At 42.1% G+C, this 11,107-nt stretch overlaps 1 protein-coding gene across 1 annotated transcript in view; it reads right to left on the reverse strand.

Moving 5' to 3' along the window:
• The window catches only part of LOC114664771 (inactive rhomboid protein 2-like), a 55,609-nt gene extending 45,745 nt beyond the window's left edge, over nucleotides 1-9,864 (reverse strand). The window contains exon 1 of the mRNA XM_028819030.2: nucleotides 9,697-9,864. The gene's annotated coding sequence lies outside the window, so the exon portion shown is untranslated. The remainder of the gene's footprint in view (nucleotides 1-9,696) is intronic.
• Nucleotides 9,865-11,107: the final 1,243 nt, after the last annotated feature.

Genomic DNA, 11,107 nt, shown 5'->3' on the forward strand with positions numbered 1-11,107 from the left:
TCATCTTAAGCGAAATAGCAGTTTGCTTTCCCCCTGAGCTCTTTGCCATTGTGCTCGTAAAAAAAATTCTTCTAAAATAGAAAAAAAAACGCGAACCAAACTCACTGATTTTTACTCACACTGCGATGTACTCGTCACCGAATTCCAAAGCTAATTGATGAGAGATGAGATGTTTTTGTGTGGCGTTTGTAGGGGTGGAGGGTGAAAGTAGCTTAGATAAATAAAATTGGCTCGTGTCACAGGCTATTCCGAGGGTATTTCAAAGCCAAGTTAGCCTCCTTTATTTCACACCCCTCTTAAATCTCGCCTGCGCGGCTGGTGTTTTCCATATTTTGTTCATTCCCAGAAGGGAAATCTTTTCGTGTTAAGCGATTTTCGTTTCGTGTTAAGAGAAAAACATGCATGAAAATACATAGTAGTTTGTCGGGACCGTTGTATTATTTCGTGTTAACCGATATTTCATCTTAAGCGTTTTCGCGTTAAACGTATTTCACTGTATATATATATATATATATATATATATATATATATATATACACATATACATGTATATATACACACACATATATACATACATATATACATACATATATACACATATATACATACATATATACACATATACATACACATATATATACATACACACACACACACACTAGCCGAAACCCGCTGTAGCATACGGCGGTGTAAGAATAGGAACGGAAAACGGTGAGAACGGAATTCAGAAATCAAGAAGAAATAAATACTTCTTGAAAGATGCAGGGTGCATGTAGAATTTCTGGCCAAGCAGGATTACATGTGAAAGTGATAAATAAATCAGGCTTTCCGAATTTACGTACTATGGCCATGGCATCCTGATAGTTTTGTTGCATGTATCCTGGACTTCCTGGAAATGTGGACGGTAATATGATCATTTTGCCTACACGTACATTGTTATTTTCAGCGTTTGCTTGCAGTGCGTCTGATAGATCCACTCGCAGATCTTGTTGATGTAATCTGAGATAGTTGAGACGTGCGCCTTCTGTTTTAACATATGCATCTACGATGTACTGTTGGAATAGTTTGCCACTGGAGTGCAAAATACTAAATGTATTCCTCATTGCTAATCTGTACATGTAAAATTGGCATTGAGTAAGTCTTATTTGCTTGCCGCTTCTTTTATTGGGAACATGTTGTAAATCTTTGTGCCAGCCAATGTCTCCGTAAGGGAATAAAAGTGGGTGAACCATAGGATCGCAATTCATATTGAGTGTGGAAATCTGTTTACAGGAGTTGCCTATGGGATAGATGCAAATGTCCCTTTTGGCAGGCGTTTCGCCATCTTGTCCGACGAAAATCGCTGCAATGTCAGGGCACTGTATTGTCGTAAATCCTGCCCAGGGTTCTCCTTGAAAACCATGCGTACAGATGCTGTTGGATTGGACTGGGCAATTTCATACATGTGTTTGTATGATTTAGCGAAGGGGTTGATGGTTCTGAGCATGGAATCTAGCTGGAGAAGTACATTTTTGCTGCATGCAAAGTTTGCTTTATTTTGTAAGTGTACTTCAGTAGCTTATGCTGTGTCAAAAACATACAACTGTCCATATCCTGGAGAGGTAGAAGTGTTAGCGTATAGTGCAGAGATTTGGTGATAAATTTGCCCGTGTATTTTAAAACAGTATGGTCCGTGGCCAGGAGGTTGAGGTCTCTATGCACCCATTGAAGCAAACACTAGAGAAGAGTTGCATTCTCGAATGTGTTCACGATAATTTTTAGCCTCTGATGTATGCTGTGTAAGAAGCTGTTGTAAAGACACAGGTGGCTCCCGCAAAGGTGGTAAAGCTACTTTACCATTGTGGCAGCACCTCGAGTACTTGTTGGATGTATTACGCTCAGCAGGCCAGTATAGTGCATGACATGAAAGAGGACGAATAGGAGTCGAGAAATGCTGTGTCGGCTGCATGTGGGCGGGACCGGTTTTGAAGTGGAAGCAGGACGAACCAGAAGAGAATTATATATAAAATTTATATATATATATATATATATATATATATATATATATATATATAATATATTATTATTATATTTGAGTGTTCAAGTCCCTTATATAAAATTATGCCTTATTTACATATAACCTATGCACATCTTCCCGTATACATTAACTCAACTCTAGATTATTTATTAGTACCAAATACAATGCAAATGCTTATGTAAGCAGTTGTTATACTGTATGGTTTAAGGAATATTGATTTCTGCAAGAGATATGCCACTTTGTAAATGATCCAAGAGTTTTATTTTCTTGTCAAAAGATTCAGTGTCCTCCATACTGTTTGGGGCAAAGACATTTTTCATTGATGTACCCCTCTACTCCACAGTTTAAATGATAAATCAATCAACTCAGATGTAATTAAAGTGCACATTGCAGGCTTTCATTTAAGGGGATTTGCATACATTTTAGTCACATCATGTAGAAATTACAACACTTTTTATAAGAGCTTTGAGCATTGGAAAGGTGCTATATAAATTAAATGTTTTATCATCAATATTATACATGGTTCCTCCATTTTCAATTGGTAATTCTCAAAAGGTGAGGTAGGATATGTGAACAAAAAAGAGCTTTCCTTTAATAAAGGTGGTGATTGCCAAAGGACAGGGTCGATAGAACTATAGAGTAGAGCAAGGGTGCTTTGTGTGAACAGAGCTTGCCAATGTAAAAGCAGTGTTGTGGCTTAGCATTTGGCTGACATATAGGAGCTGTAAGTTTATTCCTGTCATTCATTTTAATTCAACTTCTATGGCGTGAGGCTACAGAAGGTTATGCGCACAGATCACTTCATTTGCATGGATTCAGCATAGTACTTAGCATATAGAATTTTTAAGTTTTTCTTTTTGGAACTTTGTGTTTTTCTTTTTTTTTTTTGTATTTTCAATCCGTGGATGCAGATATGAAGGGTTTACTATACTTCATGAAAGTTGGCAAGTAGAATAAAATGTTACGTGATAAATAAATGTAAAGGTGCTTTTTATGATTAGAAGGCCAAAATTAATAAGATACCGCTAAAAATGTTCAGTAAGCAAAATCTTCATTGTCTGGCGAATCTTTGTAAGGCAAGAAAATTTTCAAACATGTCAGGCCAAATCCAGGAGCTCTGGATGTAAGACAAGAACATCATCACTAACCACTGCACTGCCATGCCGCCTTTTACAAAAGGTAAACTGGTTACAACAGCTAATGCACAGTCATAAATTAAAACTAATAACATATCACTCTCAAAACTACCTTTACAAGTACACAAAAAAAATCATACTTGTATTTATTGATTAACAAAGACAACTGCAAACTGTAACTAAACTGACAAAACAGAAATGGCTACAGAGATGCAAGGTAATAACAAGCCATGAAGCCTTAGCCAGCCACACAGGCACAGCAGTCCTTACATATCTAAGGAGTTTTCTCTTGGTGAATATTCATTTTCAGTCATATAACAAGGATTTAAAAAAAAAAAAAACTGGTGTAATGCTCCCCAGCAAGCCTGCGACCCAACTCGCATCCTCAGTACTCAGCCACATTGGTGACTATGGCAATGAGATTACTACCATGCAGAACGTGAAACATTTCCCCAGTGTGTTCACTCCTGTCCTTGTAATTCTTTGCAGCTCATGAGCTGATTCATCACCCAGTATACCCTAGAGTTTCTAATATGAGAGAAGACAAATCATCATCCTTCCGCAAACTGGCTTTTTATAATTTATGAGGTGATGGCATTCTCTTTGTGCACAAGGGGTCTTGATATCTGGCACCAGTTGTACTGCATCCTCAAGGTGAAAGCTAACAAGATAATTCCCATTTAATCCAGTTAACAGTTCCACACACTAAGCAGTAATTTTATTTTGATTCCGGGAAGAGATGATGTGCAGGGACGGTTGGCAGTCTAGGCTGATTCATCAGGAGACTTTAAACAAAGGCACCATAATCCCTGATTTACAAGTCAGCACTGACCAAAGTGTGACCAAGAAGAAACGTCAGTAAGCCCGATTAGCAATGTTTAACAGCACAATTCCGTCATCACTGCAAGCCACATCATTACCACAGAGAAACGTCTCAGATACAAAACCATTTGCCATTACAGTGGCACCTGAAGCAGCGTCCTAACTAGTGAAGTCAACAAAAGTCGGAAACAGACCCACCCTCCCTGCTTATCTTCTAAAACCTTAAAACAAACATTTGTTTTCCCTCTGCCATCAGTGCCAGTAGTAGGTTATTTTGTGCCCTAGATCGAACTTACTAGTGTTCCAACCGACTGTTCAGTAGCTTACCCGTGCGGCTGGATCCCCCCCACCACCCCCAACCTTATGATATGCACCCTAGGTGAATGCCTAATTTGCCTTAATGGTGGCACTGGCCCCGTTTGCTACAATGAGATGAAAATGAAAATGTTTTATTTTAGATTTACTATTATTAGTTCAGCAGACACTTTTATCCAAGGTGACTTAACAATGCAAGTTATAACACATACAAGAATGGTCAGAAGGTGCAAGAATCAAAAGCCACAGAGAAGACAAAAAACAAAAAAACTAAAAAAAGGATGAGGGAGTAGAACTACTAGATAATTATAGCTGCAATTAGATTAAGACAAACATTAGTATCCTAAATTCTTTGTCTGTACAACAGCACAAAAACAGCTATCCCAACAGCAGCTGAGACACTAAACAGTTCCAAAATATTTAATGAAAAGGTGCATTTTCAAAAGACACCTAAACACAAACGGAGATCATTCCACAGATTTGGAGCAAGAACAGTGCACCATTGTCCGGTCTTGGAACATCTAGCAAAAGGATGACGAGAGAGATAGGAGACTTCCTGAAGGGACAAGTGGGGGTCCAAACACTGGAGATATCAAGGAGCAAAATCATTCAGGGAACCAAATGTCAAGACAAGAGCTTTGAACTGGATCTTGCAGGAACAGGATGCCAGCGGAGAGACCGAAGCAGAAGAGCAACAGGAGTGAAATGAGGAACAAAGGACACCAGTGGAACAGCTGCATAATGGAGTTCTAGCTATCTAAAATGATTTTTTTCCGGTTCACTGATGTTGTCACCAACGTGTCAGAAAAACAGAAGGCATTTTCTTTCATTGGAGCTCAATGAGGACATATTTGGTAAGTTATTATGTCTATTTTCCATTGGAGCCCTGTAGGGTTCAATATAAAGCATCAGGACTGGTTATGTATATACATCTATTGCTCATTTATAGAAGGCAGTTAACTTTAGAACACAATTTCATGGGGCAAATGCATTTATAGCACGTTTGTGAAGAAGCACCTTTGACTTCAAAAATACCAAACCTATCCGGTGATAAGCATTTGTCCAGGATGAGATGGCAGAAGGGACAATAGATGTGGGCAGTAATACAAGGGAAATGGGAGGAAGGTCTGTGAAACCTCAGCATAGAGGTGGTAGGAGAAGCCATGAGAAGAAATAACTTTCACATATGGAGAAAATTTAGAGAGGAAAGATACTGTAAGTGGAGCCAACACTGATCCTTGAGGCCCCACCTGTGGATAGTTTTTGTGAGAAAGACAAGGAGTTAGACCAGGGGACATAAAAATATTGGTCAGAAAGATAGGACTTGAACCAGTCCCAAGCCAAACAATGGATTCTCAAGGGAAGAGATGAGCAAGGAATGGTTAACTGTATCAAAAGCTGATGAAAGGTTAAGAAGGATAAGAACAGAAGAGAGAAGCAGCTCGAGCAAATCTAAGAGCATTTGTGACTGACAGCTGTGGGCTGGTCTTCCTATTCTTCTTGAACTTGCAGGGTTCTAGTGAAGCGCTTTTTTTGTTGGAAACATTGTCTCTCCAACAAAGGGAATGCCCTATCCACATCCACTTATGTTGCTTGATTTCAGTCTTAAAATGTCACCCTGCTTTGTTCTTGCCATAGCTATGCATTTGAAATCTGTTCAGACTAATATATTTCACAATCCTTCTCCAGCATTGATTTACAAATACCCGTATCCAAATTTCCTTTGTCATCTTCTATGACTCACAGCCATGCGAGTATTCATTTAAAGTCAAATACTCAAATTTTGGTTGAACAAGCATGCTGAGAGGAGTTCCACAATTTAACAAGAAAAATCATTTGGTTGGCTTTTTTAATTTGATTTCCCACACCCAGATTTTTGCCTCTGTTCTTTGCGATTGCGCTGCCTAGAAAACAGAACTCACTGACTTCTTCAATGGAGTGTCCCATCAGTGTAACAGTAATAATAAAAATAACAGTTCATATAATACATTTACTGCGGTGGGTTGGCACCCTGCCCGGGATTGGTTCCTGCATTGTGCCCTGTGTTGGCTGGGATTGGCTCCAGCAGACCCCCGTGACCCTGTGTTCGGATTCAGCGGGTTGGAAAATGGATGGATATAATTCATTTATATGGTGCTTTTCTCACTACTCAAAGTGCTTTACATAGACAGTGGGGAGCCACTTCAACCATCACTAATGTGTAGCATCCACCTGGATGATGTGATGGCAGCCATTTTTTTCACCAATCAGTTCACCACACATTGGATATTAGGTAGTGAAGGGGTGAGCCAATTAGAGACTGGGTATGATTAGCTGGCCAGAATGACCAGGCTTTGGTGGGCAATTTAGCCTGGACATCGGGGTACATCACACTCTTTATGAAGGATACCCGGGGATCTTTATTGACCACTGAGAGTTAGGACCTCGGTTTTATGTCTCATCCAAAGGATGGTGCCATTTTTACAGAACAGTGTCCCCATCACTGCACTGGGGCATTGGAATCCACATTCTGACCACAGTGTACGCACCCCCTGCTGGCCTCACTAACACCTCTTCCAGCAGCAACCCAAGATTTTCCTAGATAGTCTCTCATCCATGCTAAATTCATTGAAGTGGTTTGGCCAAAGCAGACAAATAAAATCGTGAATATATTCCGTAGCTTATGCCTCTTGGAATGCTCAGTGATCTTTTCATTGCATCATCAACAATATTGAATAACAAGGGAAACATTTTCACCATTACAACATTTATGCCAGACATTACCGACTTTTGGTGCTGCATTAGAGTTTTTCAATGGCATTTATTTTTAAGATGTTCTATGACTGATCCAAATTGTGTTGGGAGAATCTCCATGCTTGCTCTATTATTACAAGCTACTGTAGCTATCTATCTGATTAATGCTTGAACGGTTTGGCTTGTTCTTTACTGAGTGTGGGCTCTAACCTGTGGGGACAGATGATTTACGATACTAGTAATCATTTTATAAACAACATTCAGCAATGTAAGTCCTCCACAGTTGGTACATACTCTAAGATTGCCTTTCTTTGGGAGATGAATGAAGAAACCTTCTCTCCATGTTGGTAGTATCACTTATATACTTCCTGATAACGGGCAATAGGATATCAGTGACCCTTTTTCTACCAGCTTGAAAGATTTCTGACTTCTCAAAAGTGGTGATAAGACTTCTAGTTAGACACTTATTGGTTTACTGCTCCAAAATAAAAATACCCAAAAATTCCAAAAGTGTTAGCCCCCTCCAGCACTGGACACCAAAAGAACTAGAGCACCACAGCTGCTGATCTGAGTAACCTTCAGACTTTAGAACTCCTGCCTTCCACAACCTTCCACTCACCAAGCATCTGCACACTCCTATGGCAACTGGAAAGGATGATAGCTGAAGCACAGAGAGCAACAAGACCACCTTGGCTAACTGTTGGGTTCATTTCAGTCAAATTTTACAGTATCTTGGGTCTCCCCACAGAGCCTAACTTGAGATTTGGTTCTAAAAGATTATTTCACACAAGCTAATAATAAAATTATTGTTTGTGCCGTGGTTGATTTGTGTTGGTTTTGTAATTATTTTGTCCCTTTGGCTTTGGTAGCTCAGTGGTGGGGAAGATGACCAATATTTAAGGAGTGTGAGGTTCAGTTACGGATTGTGACAAATTTTTTTTTTTTATTATTTTGATTTAAAAAAGAAGTTCAAGTGGAGGGGCGGCACGGTGGTGCAGTGAGTAGCGCTGCTGCCTCGCAGTTGGGAGACCTGGGTTCGCTTTGCAGGTCCTCCCTGCGTGGAGTATGCATGTTCTCCCCGTGTCTGCGTGGGTTTCCTCCCACAGTCCAAAGACATGCAGGTTATGTGGATTGGCGATTCTAAATTGGCCCTAGTGTGTGCTTGGTGTGTGGGTGTGTTTGTGTGTGTCCTGCAGTGGGTTGGCACCCTGCCCGGGATTGGTTCCTGCCTTGTGCCCTGTGTTGGCTGGGATTGGCTCCAGCAGACCCCCATGACCCTGTGTTCGGATTCAGCGGATTGGAAAATGGATGGATGGATGGGTTCAAGTGGAGCATTTGACAACAACAAAGCAAATCACTTAACAAAGCAATGGTGGGTCACCAAATACTAATGAGGTGCAAACTAAATTGCCTTCAAAGACAAGAAGTATTTGAAAGAATACGGATGATGTTTTCACAGTAGGTAACAGGGGCTCGGCTACCATTGGTGGTAATTAGAAAGGTGTCTCGAAACAGAAACAGTATCGAGAGTGAAATCAACAGGCAAGAGAGGTCGAGCCCACAATGAATTATTTGTTATAAGATACTGTGTTTCCACTTTTGTGTTTACGCTGTGCAACTATTTCAATAAATATGGTGTATATTATGTAACTTTTAAGTTAAAACCATGTTATCATTTCTCAGAAGGGTAGTGCTCTGGGTAGGATCATGCCTAGGGCACCAGTTTGCCAGGACCACCACAACTAATCAGCCTGTGCATCATTCCCACATGCAACAGTCACCCCACCCAAGCCGTTATCCAAAAAGTCTCATCCTTGCTGTTAACTCCTGTTGCCATCACCCCATTACCTGACACAGAAATCCACTTATATCACAGCTCTCAGAATTCAGGAACCTGTGCTGCCGACATCCATGACATTTTCTTTACTCCTTCCATATCTAGATACAGTTTTTCATTGACACGAAACCGATATACCTGCAGGGCAAAATGTTACTTTCTCATCCCCTTTCCCAGGCTCCAGGGGAGCATTGTTCTCATTCCAAAATGTGTCAGAACAAGTACTTGGAAGACTAGAAGCAACTCGATGTTCAACACGATATTCCCCCGCCAGCCAGCCGGCCGCCCATGACCGTGCGACACCAGTGCCTCTCTCTCAGGCTGCCCGTCCAGCTTACTGCCGTCGTGGCGTTCAGATTGGTCAAGGAATTTTGGATATCAGTAAGGCGACGTCTGGAAAGTGGTCAACCGAAAATCACGATCCCCCCACTAAACAACCCCAGCCAGAACTCGCGAACCAACGTAGCAGACACCCCGTGGTATTAAAGAAAACTGCAGCTGCGTGTAACAAGTGCCACGCGCGCTGGCCAAAGGAGGCCATCTCTGGGCACGCCGCAGGGCATACCACAGCCCACGGGGGCGAAAGGGCTGGCGTGACGGTCTGTCGCGTGCCTGCAACACGGTGAAGCGAGTTATTTCCATGAGAAACGCCGCCAGGGCGGACACTTTAATGCCCTGCCGAAGCTTACTGTGCTCGTATCGCCTCATTTTTCTGTCCTTGCAATTGCCTCGTGTGCGTGCGTCACTTAATTATTTCTTTCTCCACGTTTAAAAAAATAAATAAAAGAATATGCCATGTAGCAGAAACCCACCCCGAATCCATCGACTGCACTCACCTGTGCTAAGGAGCCCCAAACTGGAGCAGCTTGAACTCTGCGGGTGGAGCCGCTGCAGGTTTCGCACGCCGTTTCTTCCTGTCTGTTACCGCCTACTCCTCAGAGGTAAAGCGATAGGCGGGGCGACTACCTGCGGAAGGTGTGGGAGGAGCCGGAGACCCCGGGAGATAATAGGCGTGAAAGGCGCTATATAACACCTAAGCGGGCACGATGATGCTCTCGGCTTTACTTGTGAATGAATATGGCACATCGACGATGGGCGCAGATGGTCAACCGGGGGCGGACGTGAAGCTTTGCAAAGGCATCAGTTACAAGAGATCCCTGGAACGCACCCATGCAAAACTTAAAAAAGTACCATCCATGAGCTGCAACTCCATCCATCCATCCATTTTCCAACCCGCTGAATCCGAATACAGGGTCACGGGGATCTGCTGGAGCCAATCCCAGCCAACACAGGGCACAAGGCAGGGAACCGATCCCGGGCAGGGTGCCAACCCACCGCAGGACACACACAAACACACCCACACACCAAGCACACACTAGGGCCAATTTAGAATCGCCAATCCACCTAACCTGCATGTCTTTGGACTGTGGGAGGAAACCGGAGCGCCCGGAGGAAACCCACGCAGACACGGGGAGAACATGCAAACTCCACGCAGGGAGGACCCGGGAATCGAACCCAGGTCCCCAGGTGTCCCAACTGCGAGGCAGCAGCGCTACCCACTGCGCCACCGTGCCGCCCCCGAGCTGCAACTCGCTAAACAAAATTAAACACAAGTGTTTAAAAATGTCCGCGTCCTTCCTTATTGGAATATATTATTCCGAAATATCTACGGTTTATTCCTTGATCAAGACCCCACTGACAGGAAAACTTGCTGAAAGGGGTACAAATTCACACCCTTTCCTAATTATCTTTTGAGGATATGATCCCAGATTTTAGAAAGTGAACCCCATATAAACCCGTGAATCTACAATGTACAACACTCTGACGCTTGCCGGCATTGCAGACTACCTGCTGTTACGTTTATTGAACACTTCAGATTTTGTTGGTGTAAAAGACTGTGCGCACCCTGAATTTTTGTATTTCATTATTTGATAAAACAAAGTTCTCGTGTGCCATTCACAGTCGGTTAGTGCTTTATTTGCGTTCGATGCAACTGGAAAAGGTTCTGGCAGTAAGCGATACAGCAATGAATAAAATTGACTTGAGAAAAAAGGACCATAACAGCAACCGCTATCGGGAAAAAAACACCTTCTTATTATTTTTGTGTGCACCGGGGTCTTGGTTTATGTAGAGATCTCCGCGAACCAAGAGATTTCTTTCTTTCTTTCTTTCTTTCTTTCTTTCTTTCTTTCTTTCTTCTACATTTTCAATAAGAAGGCGTCTTGCACCCCCTAATGGTTAAGAAGC

Source organism: Erpetoichthys calabaricus, chromosome 14 (genome assembly GCF_900747795.2).
Source record: "Erpetoichthys calabaricus chromosome 14, fErpCal1.3, whole genome shotgun sequence".
In the NCBI taxonomy this organism is placed as follows: Eukaryota; Metazoa; Chordata; class Cladistia; order Polypteriformes; family Polypteridae; genus Erpetoichthys; species Erpetoichthys calabaricus.